Here is a 16,714-nt window from a genome sequence, read left to right as displayed (position 1 = left end):
CCTGGGTTGAAGGCTTAGCTCTGCCCCTTACCAGCTTTATGGCCTTGACTACTCAACCTATCTGTAAAGTGAGATCAATGAAAACCCCTTACTCATAGGACTGTTTGAGGACTCCAGGAGTTAGTATATGCAAAGAGCTTAGAAGAGAGGCTAGGAAAAGTTAGCTATCCACTCAGTATTTGATGTTATTATTTTCTGTGCCTTTGTGATAAACTGTCTCACTGATTCCAGCTCATTACCTGTAAAAGACCAGCCCTATCCATTTTATGCTTCCCACCCAACCCCACAAGGTGATCTTGCCTTGCTTAGCAAAGAATTTTTACCATAATGCTTTTCTCTAAGGCAGTGACCTTTAAATGGAACAAGTGTAACTTTAGATCAATTTTATTTTCCATTTCTTTCCATCTCCTTGGCTAGTATCCTAGCACAAATCACCTTCATCATCAATCTGAACCCCTATCTGGTCCATGGATCCTTTCTGACTTGTGCCCCTAAAATCTATTCTCTATTCAATAGGCAAAGGATCACTTTAAAATGCAAATTTGATTGAGTTACTTCTCTGATGAAAACCTCCAATTTCTTCCCACTACACTTAAGATAAAATCCAAAGGACCTCTCCAAGCTGGCTTGAAGGGCCAATGGGATTCCTTCTGATTCTCAGGCATGCTGAGCAAACTTGAGGTTTTGCCCTTGCTGTCCCTTCTGTTTGAGCATTCTCTGCAGATCTTTACATGGATGGCACCTTGTCATTCACATCTCAGCCCAAACAGAGGCAGTGAAGAGTAATGGACACAAGCACGTCTTTGGGAGTCAAACTGCCTTGGATCTAAATCTTGGGTTTCACCACCTCACCACTTCTTAGAAAAGTTACTCAGTCCCAGTTTCCTCATCTGTAATAAGAATGGTAATAATCCCTACATCATAGGGTTTTTTGAGGTTTAAATACATTAATATTTGTTTAAAAAAATAGTGATCAGCATACAGTAAACACCACTTAAGTGTTTGTGTAAGAAATGAAAATGTTATTTCCTCAGATAACCCTTCTCCGACCCATTCCAAGTTACTACCTTCCCCATGACAGTCACTTAACATACAAGTGCCTTATTTTTATTTTCTACATGGTTCTTTTATTTTCAGAGATCATTTACTTGTTTTTATTTTCTACATGGCTCTTGTCACTTTCAGAGATGGCTTACCTATGTATTGATCGGCTTTCTCACTAGACTGAAGGTTCATGGTGACAAAAACCTTATCTGTCTTATTCCTTTAGGACCTGCCATCCCATTTCTCAGAACAATGCTTAACATCTATTACATTCTCAATAAACAGTCATCAAAGAACCAGAGTTTGAATCCCAACTCTACTAGTCCAGTAGTTTTTATCTAGATACTTGACCTCTGTAGGCCTGAATTTCCCCAGCTACAAAATGAGTAAGAGTATCTACACTTAATGGGAATATTGTATACTATACATGCCAAAATGTTAATGGTGATTATCTTTGGGAGATGGGATTACAGAGGATTTATTTTTTCATTTTTTTCTCATGTATATTACTTTTAAGATAATGAGCATGGATTTATCTTGTAATCAATGTAACTTTAAAATTAAACAATATTTGCGAAGGATTTAATACAGTCCCTGATCCATAATAGGTATTTAATAAACAGCCAATGTTGATACTACTAAACTGTTCAATAAGCCCAAAAGGGCCTTCTTCCTCTGTGGCACGGGTCTGTTGCCTTATACCCCAGTCGGAGGTTTGGGGCTCAGTAACTACCCGACCCCAGCTGGAAAGACAGGTTCCTCCTCTCAGGCCAGCTTCAGAAACCAGAGTGGAGGGAGGAGACTCAGTGGCTATAAGCTGAGGGACTTTCTCTTTTAGACCAGCTCACTCTCACCCTTTGGAGCCCAAGTTTACCTTCTGATTGTGGGTGGATGAGCTTTCCACAGTGCTTAGTATGCATCCCACGCCTGGTAGGCTGCAGAGAATATTAACACGGCAAATTCCATTGTTTATTCCCCCCACACTCCCCCAAAATCATTTTCAGTGTTGAGGAAAGAGATTGTGCCCAGCTGCTGGAATCTAATCAGGAACAGATCTGCACAGTGCTGGAAGATGGGGCTGATACAAAGCTGAGATTCTTCAGCTGGTGAATTTCCAGTGCAAGATGGGGGCTTGCCCACCCTTCTCCAATACGGTGGATGGACCAAATGCTTATTCACCATGAGTAGGGGGAAGGGAATGGGGCATCCCTCACACAGGGCCATTGGCAGCAGCTGATGATGCAGGAGGCAGGGGAACTGGAGTGAGTCCTCATTTTTCATCAGGAATCCTATGGCTTTTGCTCATTAGGTTATCTGTCAGTACAGCCAGCTCCAGTCAAGGCTTCTGGGTCCTAATGACCCACTTTCTATTTGGCCCCCTTAGACTCTGTCTATTATTCTGTCTGTAAAGATTAGCTTGAAAGAACTTGAAAGCTATTGTTTTTGTTCCCAGCAAGCAAAGGAAAAACATAGCTTCTCAGAGCCAGCTAAAGGTTCTGTGGCTTTCTTAAACATGACAGCTGCATTAACAATGAGAAAAGAGATTCAGGAGCCTGTAATTTGAAGGATTCCATGACTGCTAGACGGATTTACAGTCTAAAGCTGGTGTTACTGTAAAACTCTGGATGACAGGTGAGCAGCTTTTACCTGGCTTTCTGGGTGCCCCATCCCTGTGCTAGTGAACCAGGGGTAGATTCCAGGGCAGGCCCAAGGATTCTGTAAGCTGAAGTACTGTTTTAGTCATATAAAATAAGACTTGGAGAAGGCAGAGACTTATCTCACTATAGGTGGCTTTTCATGGAGTCCAGATCCAAGTGAAGAAAGAGTCTAGGGATAAATTCTAGGTTTTCTTCTATAGAAGCCTTGTCCGTCCGTCCATCCATCTATCCATCCACCCACCCAGCCAGCCAGTCAGCCAGCAGAGCAATTTGCAAGTGGCTGTTGCTTATATAGTATGTTTTATAGAAGGTATCAAATATAAGATGTAAGCATGCCTACTATTCTACCGGGTATATTGTCTGAGTTCAGAGCCTCATTGGCTGTGTGCCCAAGGGTAAGTCACTGTGCATCTGTTGACTCATCTGTAAAAGAGAGCTTAGAATCTTTCTTATATGGTTTTTGTGAGGAGAAAATGAAGCAATCTATGTTCAGTGCTTAGCATAATGTTTGGCATGTCCTAGACACTCTATAAATGGTAGTTGTTATTATTGTTTCAACAGAAGACACAGAGAAGTTAAAATCCCACTCCCTGACCTTGAGATGCTTATTATACATGTGCATAATTGGAAGCTTGGCATAGGTCAGGTTATCTTATTGTGGAGTAAGTGAGGTTTCCTTGAAATCTTGGCTCTAAACTCCCAGAACAAAAGACTGTTAGTTGTGGTGACTTGGCTGTAAACTAGGTCTGGTACTTTACCTCTCTGTTCCAGTGGGCGCTGACTTTCCATATATCCTATAATGTTTGTTTTCTGCCACTTCCTGCATGATTTTTTTTTCTAAAAATCTTTCTTTTCTTCAGACTGAGACAAAATAAAAATGTGTCACCTGAAGCTGAGGTTGAAAACTAGCCCAATCATTTTTGTTCAAGAACAAATTCCCTTGTTGATGGCACTTCTTGGTGAATGATTCCCCTTCACTATGGGGCCTTCTTAGAGCAGAGATAAATGAGCCAATTTGGCTCTCTAGGGCTCATCTTATGTCTAGGCCAAGTTAGTACAGGAAATCCTGAATTATAATTTGTTTGTGTTATCATTAATTCACTTAATCACAAGTTCATCACAAGTCATAGCACTAAAGAGGAATTATTAACTAACCCATTGTGTTTAATGTGTAGCTCTTTAAAAAAAGATGGCTAATAATTCATCTGAGGTGCCAGTGATAGTGCTGATGATAATAATAGCTAACTTTTATTGAGTACTGTCTCTGTGCTAATGTGTAATGTTGTAAACATTACACATATATGAACTCCTTTCATCCTCGCATCAACCATGTGAGATGTTGTTATTATCCCCTTTTTCAAGACGAAGAAATTGAGGCACAAAGAAGTTAAGAAAGTTGCCCAGGGTCACACAGTCAGTGTGTGGTAGGATCAGGACAGCTCAGTTGCAGAATTAATGCTCTTAGCTTCCTAATTACACATTTATCAGGTGTTCCCTGAGAAGGTCCTAGGTGTCAGGCCCTGTGCTGGGTACAGGGATTTAAAAAACATAACGTAGTTCTCTCCTTTTAAAGGGCTTGAAGTCTGGCTTGGGAGTCAGACATGTAAACAAATGGAGCTTAGGTTTGAAATTAGGCATTCTGACTCCAGAGAGGGATACTGAATGATGAGTGGAAATTGGCCCATGAGAACAAAGAATGAAGGGGAAGGATAGTCTAGAAAAACAGAAAGGCCAGGTCAGGCAGGGGTGTCTGCAGATTGCTTAGTGTGGGCAGCGCTCATCTATACCAGCAGATCAGTACTGGTCTCCTTTCTTCCACAAAATTCTGGCAAGGCCTCCTGTCCCTGTACACTGTAAATCCACACTGTGACCCACTCAGTGATAACAGGAAAAACCACCCTAAATAGAAATATGAAACCCAATGTTTTGAGTGGGTCCTTTCCTCTGCCTGAGAACCACAGCAGCCTTGAGTCTCGAGTGCTGTTTGATCCCATTACGTGCTGTTCCCTCTGGAGGGATTTGGGTTTTAATCTGTTTGATTTTTTCTTTTCCCATAAGATTAAAATTCTCTCTCTCTTATTCTTAAAATCTCAGATTACTCAGAGATGTGATCAGTGGCTCACAACATTTCAGCTGGGGAAAGGGAGGATGCAGGGCATTGCCCTGGTGGCCAGCGCCCTGGTGGCTGTTAGCACCTGCACAGCACCTCTCTCTCCCCTCAGAGAAACGCCGTGAGGGCAAGTCACCCTCATGGGTTTCCTTCTACTTTGCAGCCTCTCAGGAAACTGGCTTTCCTACTTCCTTCAATCACTTGGCCAGTTAGGTGGACTGCTCCAAGGAGAATCCCCGTCTTAATCCTGCGAGGAACAAGTAGAGTATCTCACTCTGTCCAGTATCTCTCCCCCAAAAACAAAAATGCCAGTCCCAAGTATTGGTTTGGCTCAAATCTCGAAGTGAATGGCAAAGGGGAAGAGACTGGGGGTGAAAAATGATCTTTAGAGATCGTTTAGAGCTTGAAGTTATCAACATGGAAACTACAGAGCATGAGAATACTTCCTACTCTCTTGCTGAGTCCTGGACCAGGTTAATATCTCTATCATCACTTCATTAAGGAGCTCATCACATCAGCTGTCCCTTTTGAGATGAGTAAGTCTTGCTTTAGTACAGTCTTCTTACTGTAGTCTAGTGCCTTGTGTGAGCATCTCCTAAGAGCTTATGATCAATCTAAACCAACCAAGTCCTCCCATCAGACATTTTCTCCCCACCCTGTCCCTATCCTGTGCTTCCTCACCACCTGGACGGATTTCCAAAGTGCCTTCCTGAGGGTCCTTCTGCCTCTACCCTCTCTACCTCCAGCACCTCCAGTCTACCCAGTAACACAGTGCCGCTGGGTTTCTCTTCTTAAAGTAATACTACTACTATTATGCGACCCCCCTCTTTAAAAGCATCCAATCGCTCCTCTGTTCTCAGAAACTTTCCCAAACTTCTCCAAATGGCTTTCAAAACTACCACAGTCTGTTTCCAGCTGAATCACTCCCTTGCGTCTGTTCTGGGTTTGAGGACAATAAATTCATCAGTTTTCTCCCTGTCATTCATTCTCTATGGAATCCCTTCTAGCTGAGACAAATAGGACTGATTACTTTAGAGAAATTGAATGAACAGGAGGGAAAACTCAAATAAGACAGCAGAAAGGACGCATGGGCGATGCATGTCCTTCAGGGCCTCCCTCCTCACCTTGTCTGTTCAGATTACTCCCAGGTGTGTGTTTTAAATGGAGTTGAAATCCTATCCTGTTTATCCTTGTTCATATTAGCAAAATGTTTGGTGAGCTCTTTATCAAGGACTGACATGTTGGTGCCAACCAAAGAGGCTAAGCGCATTTATCACTGCAACTGGGACGTGCCCCAGCCTAGAAAGGCTGTGCCAACCACTTGTCATTTCCTGGCAGCTCCCTTGTATCCTCACACCCAGTCTGCTCATAATTGAAAACCTCCAGCTTCTGTGACCTTCAAGAGTTGCATGAAAAATGATTGACTGGCCAAGTCCAGCTTCACATGGCAATTGAGTTCTGAGGCTTTGTCAGAGCCAGGCTGTGACAGCTGAGCCAGCAGAAGTCTGGGGAAGAGGTCAAATCACAGAGTCCCAAGGCATCACTGCCCTCCTTACTTTATAGACAGTGGAGTGAGGCTGGAGATGGCAGTGATGGCATCAGCTCAAGAATTTCTATGGAGGAACTTAAGGGTGACGCTTTGATTGGAAAAAGGAGTTAGCACACTTGCTTCAATGATAAACTTGAGCAGAAAACATTCTTTAAAGTTAGATTACTTATCGGGGTGGCTTGTAGGGGCTGCTGGAAATAATGGGGTGGGGTGTGAGCAAACACCAATGATTTGTACAGATGTGCAAATCATTGGTAGTTATCTTTCAATGCCCTTCCCCTGCTTGTTCCGTATCCCAGGGATCAGTCCCTGAAAATGACATTTCTCAGGCTCCCTTTTCCCCTGGCTTCTAGGTGAATGAGAGGCAGTGGAAGAAGAGTGGAGATGAAAAGAATTGGGGAAGCCAGGGAGCAGCATCTTAAGAGCATCTCTTCTGTGGCCCCAGCCCATGCTGGGCAGTCTTTGCCTTGGTTCCAGCTCCCCTTGTGTGGCATTGCCCAGGGCTAAAGAAACACCACCCTTCCCTCTATCTCCAGTTCTAGAGTTAGGAGCAGCTTCCTGGAGTTGCCAGTCTTGGAGTTGCTTCACCCTCCCATTTGCTCCTTCAGATTTTCTACAACCAGTGATACTGACTCCTCTCTAAGTTGCCTCTTTTGAATCTTGTGGCATGGATGCTGTTTTTCACTGATTGGACCTTATCTCTTAAACAGTGGCCTGACACAATAGCTAAGTGGGATGGAACTTGAAGCCAGCCATGCAGTGAAAGTGGGGATTAGAACTGTTGCCCTGACTAGTGGTCAGTATCCTTCCACTGTACCACACCACCTTCTGAAAGATAGGCATGTATGTGGGTTATTAATGGGAGAGTTACTATTACTCCAGGGTTCCTGTTAAACATATATCATGTTGCACAGCATAGACTCTTCTTCTCAAACAATGCACGGCCAAAGTGCTTCCTGGGTGTTGGTGAGGAACTGAGAGGAGGGAGAAAAAAAGAGATGTGGCTCAGTTTGGGAGCTCCCAATCAGACAAGGGCCCTGAAATCAAGAGAAAGACAACAGAGGATGTAGTAACTAGTGTTTCATCCCTGGCTCACACTCCCTCCTCACAGCCCCATCCCAAGCTTCTGCCACCCAAGGCTGGTCAGAAAGTACTTAGGAAGTGGAAACTCATTCTAACACCAGCCTCAGAAAAACACTTTCCAAAGAGGGAAGCTCCCCAGACACACTCTCATGCCTCAACACAATGATACCACAACTGCAGCTTTTGTTTTGATTACATGATTATTTGTTGGACTTCTGGTGTGTGCTTTCACAGGGACTTCAAATAACTATGAATCATGGCCCCAATTTTCAAAAGTCCATCCTGGCTGCAGAGATGAGGTACATCTATATATGAAAGATTTTAAGAGCCATACAAGGCAAATCACCATCTGGCATCAGGATGAGAGCTTGGAGAGGGCAGACAACAGGAAGAACTTACACTGGTGGAACTCTAACTAAATGCTTTAGAAGCACTGTGCACTAATGTATATACACACTCTATGTATATTATCCCATGTAATGACTCCCCCAGTCGTAGGGGTTATATATCATGATTCTCATTTAGAAGACAGACTCCAAAAGTTGAAGTATTCCAAAGTCACGTAACTGGCAGGTGGGAGCTTGAGAATTGCCAAACTCATGCTTTCCCCACCACTTCACTCTGTCCCTACTATAGCCAGTGACAGAGACTGGACTCAGTTCTGGACACCTGGGGAGTCAACCAGTGAGGATGCTGGAATGGGGATGGAACCCCAGGCAAGCAATATCTGAGGAAGATTGTCTGGCAGGGGTCTGCACCGTGGGTGAGAGAAGGGACAGAGACAGGAGACCAGTCAGGGGACTGTGACAGTGACCCAGTGGGATGCTCTGAGAATGGAAAGGAAGAGGTATGTATGAGAGACAATTTGAAGTGAGGGTCACCAGGCAGGCCTGTGTGGCCAACTGGATACAGAAGGTAAAAGAGAAGGATTGAGATAATTAATTAGCCCTTGATGATTCATAATTTGAACCTGACTATAATTTTGAAAAAACAAAAGCAAAAACAAAAAGCTACCCTCCCCAATTTAGAACTAAATGTCAAACACATTCCCCCTGCCTTTCCTCTAGATTAAAAAAATTTTTGTGGTAATTAATTAAAAAGCTGAGATTCCTAGTTGTTGGTTTTATGATCTGAATGGTTTGTCAGTCTGTTGACAACTCTGCAAAACAGGAAAGCTATTTGGGTTGTTGTAGGTTCTGAAGGATAAAAAGTGGGTGATTAATTCAGGTTTAGGAAAATGCAGTGCACCACAAAAAAGTTCTGGAAAACAGACTCTTGGGGAAATTGGACGGGGGGTGGGGAAGCCAGAGAATTCCCGGGCTGAGGGAGAGGTGGCTGCAGAAAGGACCTATTGGGCTGAAGTGTGGTGCCCATCAGGGAAGAATTAAGTCTTTTGAAGACTGGGGCTGAGTAAATCAGCTAATCCTTGGGGAACAAATATATGAGAATAGCAATAAACAACCATATAAACATAGACTCATTGCTTAAGCTGTAGCCAAGACAAATTGGTTAAGCTATAGACCTGTAATTTGCCTACTAGAATGTGTATTATGACCTGAGGTTTCCTTTCATTGTCAGCTGTTCTTTGTTCTGAAGAGGAGAAACAGCAAAAAAATTCACCAAAGACCCAAGATAGAAGACTGTGGGCCCAGATCCTAGTGTAAAAGAAGCCTGCCTCAGCTTAATTTTCTTGGGGAGCAAGAGCTATGAAAGTGAACTGGGTGAATATTGGTGTTTCCAGCTTGAGGTTTCAATGAATTAGGACAATCAGAAGGAAGAGTTTAATTTTGGGGTCTAGCATGAGATCATTCAGTTCAAACTTTCATTTCAGTTAGGAAACTGAGCCGGGCGCGGTGGCTCAAGCCTGTAATCCCAGCACTTTGGGAGGCCGAGACGGGCGGATCACGAGGTCAGGAGATCAAGACCATCCTGGCTAACACGGTGAAACCCCGTCTCTACTAAAAAATACAAAAAAAAAAAACTAGCCGGGCAAGGTGGCGGGCGCCTGTAGTCCCAGCTACTCGGGAGGCTGAGGCAGGAGAATGGCGTAAACCCGGGAGGCGGAGCTTGCAGTGAGCTGAGATCCGGCCACTGCACTCCAGCCCGGGCGACAGAGCGAGACTCCGTCTCAAAAAAAAAAAAAAAAAGAAACTGAGACCCAGAGAGGCACAGTGCTTCAGGTTGATGCTAATAGACTGATTTTGGAAGGCAGTTGAGCTGGAAGACACAGATCTGGGGGCCGTCAGCCAAGGGCTGAGAATGATGTAAATTAATAAGGTGGGAAGAGAAGTGATGGCTAAGACCTAAGTCTTGAGGGAAACCCATGGCCAGGAGCAGAGGAGTTAAGATTCATTCAGAAATGCTCCTACAGACATGGGAGAACAAGGATTGTTCAGTGTATTGGAAGCAAAGGAGAGGGTTTTGAGGAACAAAAGACTAGCCAACAGTAGCAATTGCGTCAAGGTGATCAAGGAATAAGATGTAAACAATTGCTGGATTTATGATATGATCTTTCAAAGTGCAGTTTCAGTAAAGTGATAAGAATGGAAGGACAATCAAATGGCACGTGGTGTGTGTGTGTGTGTGTGTGTGTGTGTAAGTTGTGTGTGTATGTGGGGACGTATGTGTGGAGAGTGTGGCATGAGCTGCATGTGTGTGTTATGACCTGAGGTTAGGATGAGATGTGTGTGGAGAGTGAGATGTGTGTGCGTAGGGTATGAGGTGTGTGAGCTGTGTGTGTGTGTGTGTGTGTGATGTGTGTGTAGGGTGTGGTGTGGTATATGTGTATGTGTACATGGTGTGGGGGGTGTAGGGTGTGTGTGTGTGTAGGATGCAGCGTGTGTGGAGAGTGAGATGTGTGTGTAGAGTGCGATGTGTATGGGGTGTGTGTAGGGTGTGGTGTATGTGTGGGGTGTGTGTGTATATTCTGACTGAATGCTGAGCACTGGTGCCTGAGCTCTCCTTCCCTGCCTGGGACGTGGTGTGTCTGAGGTGAGGGGAAGGCTGACCCCGCTGATGGGTCCTGTGAGGCAGAGGTTGAGGAGGGAGCCAGAGATGAGAACCAACAACATGCTCCAGGAAGAGGGACAGGCCCAGGAGCAAGGGGACACCAGACTGGAACAGATGGACTCATGCAGTTGTTTCTTGCTGCCCTGTTTGCATATAGCATTTGCCATGTCCGACAAATGCAGAATTCTGGTGGAACCACAGCGCGTGGGAGTTCCAGGCGACTGAAAGTGGTGCAAGGCTAAGTGTGTTACATATGTAATTGAGTAATCAGGGGTGCTGACAGCCCGACGGGCCGTGCCTTCCATTCGAACCAGAGCTTGCTTTGCATAGAAAGAAAGCAATGGTTTTCTAAGAAACGTGGACAAGTGAGGAACCCTATCATATCCTTCTTACTCATTACTTCCCTGTATTAACCACCCACTTACACTGAAAATGATGTCACAGAAGGAAAGGGAAAGACAGGACAACCCATAGTTCCTTTTCCTTTCAGCCCTTCCTTACTCATCAGTAAGCTGAAGGTCAAGAGTATTGATGGAACATGCACGTTATCAAGAAGTAAAATTAAAACAGTTGAGTTAGTTTTGTGCAGTGTTCCCGCTGCTCTGGTAAGAACAAAATATATATGCAAGTAAGAGCTAGGAAATATGAACTGTGTAATTTCAATGATTCCACGTATGAGTCAAATGCACTTATTTTCATTTACAACTAACACTATGCAACATAAAGAATAGTAAAATTCATACTAATAATTAAATTTAAAACATTTATTTACTTAAAATGACATTAAATATCAAATTAAAAACATCATGACTAGTTTAAAAAAAAAGAAAAATTATGGAAGAAATAAAAAGTTTTGTGCTTTGGTGATCCTTAATGGCCCTATTTCCCTCTCTGATTTTTGAACAAGGAGCTTGATGTTTTCATTTTACGCTGGGCTCTGCAAATTATATTACTGGCCCTAGGTGGGATGGTTGCTTATATTTGTATGACCAGGGTCAAAAAACAGTCTTGGAACCACAGGAGCTGGAAGATTCACCAATAAATTGATGAATACAAGTCTTCATTGTCACCCACACACACTCACCGGCCTCTCAACATTGGTAACAATGACCGTGGGCGGAGTTAAGAAAATAACTCCCAGAAAACTATGGTTTTTCTGCTGATAGCTCTTCAACATCTCACCACACCCAATATCTCTGCTTTTGTTAACAAACCATGAACTGCTTCAAGTTGTCATACCCTTTCTCACTGTCTTTCTTCTGATTGGAATGTTCTTCCCATCAGATGCCAGGCTCCAAGTCCTGGTGACAGCAGGTTGGTGGGAACATGGACCTTCCAAAAGGCCCTCATCACAGCAGATCACTGCTGGCGTCCGAGCTACTTCCTGCTTGTCCCGTTATGTCCTTCATTGGTGACCACGCTCTTGGAGTGCTTGCCTCTGGCTCCTGTTTTCCACCCCTTTGTGAGCCTGGTAACTCCTAGTTTCCAGTCTTAGTGGGCCCACTACTCTGCTCCCACCTCCTGTGATAGGGCTGGGAGACCCGCCACCCCCACTTGACTCCTGCACCCCATCCAGGCTGTGGTATGTGCCAGTATCATCTTCCCAAAGGATGCTGCCCCTCCCTGAGGTTCATGGTATAGCTCTTCTCCCATATTCACACCCCGTCTTGAAGTCTAGACCACATGGGGTTTCCAGAAAGCCTTCCCCAAACCACTAATAGAAGCCCTACTGTACTCACACCTTCCTTAAGAGATACTTCACAAATCCAGTTTTGTGTGGTGCAAAGGGATGAAATCAGAAATAACATAGGTTTAAATCTTGGTTTACTAATTGTGATTTTTGGGTCTGTCAATAAACCTCTCTATGCCTCAATTTCCGCATCTACAAAAGCAGGATTGTGATACTTACCTCATAGGATCGTTGTGAGGATTATGAGAAATAGCACAGGCAAAGCCCCTAGGTGCTGCCTGGCATGTCCCAGCGCTCAATAAAACTCACCCAACACTTTTCTCCCCCTGCTGGGATGGAGCACCATGCCTTATTCATGCCTTTATTCCTTGCAGCACCTAGAGCAACATCTTGTGGCTGGCAGGTGATCAAGGCCTGTGGATTGAATTAAATTAAAACTTTCCTTGTGTTACACTGTTCTCTCCATGTCCCCAGTTGTAATCTCCTCTTAAAAGTATCATTGCTCAGCTGGGCATGGTGGCTCACACCTGTAATCCCAGCACTTTGGGAGGCTGAGGTGTGTAGATCATGAGGTCAGGAGACTGAGACCATCCTGGCTAACATGGTGAAACCCTGTCTCTACTAAAAATCAAAAAAAAAAAAAAAAAAAAAATAGCTGGGTGTGGTGGCGGGCGCCTCTAGTCCCAGCTACTCAGGAGGCTGAGGCAGGAGAATGACATGAACCCGGGAGGTGGAGCTTGCAGTGAGCTGAGATCCTGCCAGTGCACTCCAGCCTGGGTGACAGAGAGAGACTCCGTCTCAAAAAAAAGTATCATCGCTCAGCTTATGTTTATCAGTTCTACTTCATGTTACTGCAGATTGTGACCCCCAAATGAAGTCACTTTTGCTGTTTCTTCTTATTAGAAATAATGCATGCTCAATATATAAATAAAAATACAAGCAAAAAGAGTATTAAAAAGTCTGATAATCCTACTCATGCAGACATAGCTAGTATTAACATCTCTCCATTAGCTTTTCAATGCAATGCAGCTATTATATCTATGTGTGTGCATGTGTGCATGTATGTATAATATTTTGCTGGGGGAGGAGGGTGGAAATAGTATATTAAGAGAGGAATGTGGGCTTTAGAATAGAAAAAATTCAGCAAGCCTGTGCTCTGTGACTGTGAAAATAACCACTGGTGTCTGGTGTCTACTTAGATTCAGTAGGGTAGGAGTCTTGCTGGAAAGGCTTCTTAAGATTCTGGTGCCATAATCTTTCTTTCATCCAAACAGGAAAAAATGAGTCGTTACCTATTTTTTCTGTAGTGATGATTGTCATTTTTTTATGTAGTGATAATTGTCATTCATCAGCATACTGCACACTCTTTATCTGGGTATTTACTAAGGATCTATTTCATGCCAGACGCTGAAGTTGGCAGTAAAGACAAGGATACAGTTACTGCCCTCAGTGAGTTTTCAGTCTGGTTGGGGACACACATGAGAAATAGCACAGGCAAAGCCCCTGGGTGCTGCCTGGCATGTCCCAGCACTCAATAAACCCTCCCCCCAACACTTTTCTCCCTCAGCTGTGGTTGGGCACCATGCCTTATTCATGCCTTTATTCCTTGCAGCACCTAGAGCAACATCTTGTGGCTGGCAGTAAATACTCTTTGTGGTTGTCTTTTTATTTTTATATTGAGCATGCATTATTTTTAATAAGAAGAAACAGCAAAAGTGACTTCATTTGGGGGTAAGTAAAATAAATAGGTTACCACAGTGCCATGTGATAAATGTTAGGAGGTGGGACCTACAGGATGCTGAGGAGCATTCAAGGTGGGGAGACCAAACCCAACTGTGAAGAAATCCCAGAAAAGGTGATATCTATGCTGAGTCTTCAAGGGCAGGTCATAGTTTGTCAGGCCATGAAAATAAGGCGTGGAGAAAAAAATATTCCTTGGAGAGGGAAGAACATGTGCAATGACTTGGAGACAAAAGTCGGTGTGGGGACTGCAGGTGCAGAGTGGGTAGAGCATGGAGTTGGAGGGGTGAAGTGCAGAGAGATAAGAGTGAGAAAGGCCTTGGATACCACGCTTATGAGTTTAAGCTTTATCCTGATGGTTAAGGGGAGCCACTGAATTCTTTGAAAAAGGGGGTGTCATTATTTGTGGGGTTGAATGTAAACAACTGGATAAATGGGTCTATAATTCTGGAGACAGATTTAAGCTGGAGATGCAGACTTGGGAGTTATTCATATACAGATGGGAGATGAAGTTTGAGGTGTAAATCAAATCCCTAAAGAAGTCTATAATGAGAAGAGTGGCTGGAAACACTGACATTTAATGAGAAACAGAGGAAGTTGCCTGAGAAGGATTAGCCAGAGAGGTAGAAAAATAACCTAGAGATAGCAATATTTGGATACCAAGGAAAGAGAATTGTTTAGATACAGGAGGAAAGAATCACCAGCTGGGGGAAAAAGGGTCAAGTTAGATAATAACTAAAATGATATTACTGGAATTTGACAACAGGGTCATTGGTGGCCCTAGTGAGAACAGTTTCAGGGGAGTGACGGGGTGGAAGCCAGATTGTAGTGGGTTGAAGAGCGGGGGTGGAAGGAGGAAATGAAGGTAATAAATATAGACAACATTTTATGAGGTTTCACTTCAAAGGGGAGAAAAGAAATAGTGCGTTAGCTAAAGTAAGACCTGTGATTGCAGGAAGACTTCATTATTTTAAGATTTAGAAAAGCTGTTCAAGCAGATTGAAATACTGATGGGACGAAAGAGAAAGTGAAAGAGAGGAGAGAGAGAGAGAAGATAATTCTTCCAAAATGCTTTCATATTTATTCATTTATTTAGCATTACACAGTTCACTTAGGAGGCTATTAATCTTTTTTCCATTTTCAGACAGAAAAACTAAATGAAATCCAAAACAATGAAGTGAATTTTCTAAGATTATATGTCAGGAAAATGACAGCGATAAGCTTAAACTCTGGGGCTCCAACAGACAGTCAAGATTCAGGAAGAAAAATGCATTTCCATCTGTAAAATCCCTGGAGCCCAGAACATATCCAAGGTACTATGATTATCATGCCCCCAACTCCCCCACCCTCGATTGGGAGGGTGAGCCAGTCTTGTAGCTCTTATCAGACTGTATTGAGCTGAAGCTTTAATGAGCAGCAGCAATCTGTTATTTTCCTCTTGTTTGCCTTGCAAGTTGCTCTTTTAATTCACATCAAGAGAGGGAAAAGGAGATGAATATTAAAAGCGCACATCAAGGGACTGAGCCTGCCAGGGAGACAGGGAACTCCTCAGTATGCAGGGACAGAAGCAGGAGTTTGACATGAGACAGGAACCATTGCCCTGGAGTCTGCTCTGGTCTCTGACAAGCCTGCCCTTGGGAAATGTTGCTCACTAGAGTGCTCTGGTGTTGGGAAGGGGGTGTTTCTGGAATTGTCTGCACTGTGGGCTTGGCTGACTCTAGAATGACAATAGAAAGAAAGAAACTGTATTTCTGAGACCTTGAGAGAATAATTTGTTATGTGGTAGAAATCAAAGTGGTGGGGGGGGAAGAGTTTCTGTAATGGGACATCTCATTTAAAAAGAGCAGTAAGTCCCACTGGTCTGAGATGGTTTGGGTGTAGGAAAGATGGAAGGAAAGGGTCTCAATGTCAAGAGTACCAACATTTTCTTTAGTCTCTATTCAGTAGTGAGTCTCTGACTCTCCAAGTTAATTTCCTAAAGTGGTGAAAATCTAGAGCAAAGGCCAGCAAACATTTGGGAATTGTTTGCTTCAGCTGGTCCAGATGACCCCATAAAGGACTTATCTTCTCTGTAAACTGAGAACTTGGAAGAATAAGAGCTTGATAAGGGTGCATAGGAGGTTAATATTATCCCCAAGTACTGCAAAAAAAATGCTCACCATCAGAATCACACAGAGGTTTGTACTTGCTAATTCAGCCAAAGTCAGTCCTTGGGAAGACCTCAGGGTTACTGGCTGATTGTAATGGTGTAATGGGTAAAGGCCAGGATTGGTTGATTGGTTGTTAAGGGTAATAATTTTGTACCAAGCCCAAAATTATATAGGGCTGGCATCTTCAAGGTCTTGCACTGTGCATGATTTGGTAAATGCTTAATAAATCTTTGTTAAATGAGTGAATAATCTTGGTTCCTTATTCCTTTATTCAAGTGACCTATGCCAATTCAATTCAACAAATATTTATTGAGCACCTACTAGATAAGAACCTAGTAAGCCCTAGGGAGACAAGTGTCATCCTAGTTGTAGCGGATATTGTCAGTGCCTGTGTAACCACCCAATGGTTTCACCTTGCCTGCTGCCTAGGCAGAGCCTGTTTATCAAGACAGGGGAACTGCAATAGAGAAAGAGTGATTCACGCAGAGCTGGCTTTGCGAGAGACTGGACTTTTATTATTACTCAAATCAGTATCCCTGAGCATTTAGGGATCAGAATTTTTAAGGATAACGTGGTGGGTGGGGGCAGCCAATGAGTCAGAAGTGCTGATTGGTCAGGTCAGAGATGAAATCATAGGAAGTCAAAACTGTCTTCTCGTGCTGAGTCAGTTCCCGGGCGAGG

Source organism: Trachypithecus francoisi, unplaced genomic scaffold (assembly GCF_009764315.1).
Source record: "Trachypithecus francoisi isolate TF-2019V2 unplaced genomic scaffold, Tfra_2.0 Lachesis_group5, whole genome shotgun sequence".
Taxonomy (NCBI): Eukaryota; Metazoa; Chordata; class Mammalia; order Primates; family Cercopithecidae; genus Trachypithecus; species Trachypithecus francoisi.
Note: the sequence above shows the minus strand (reverse complement) of the source record.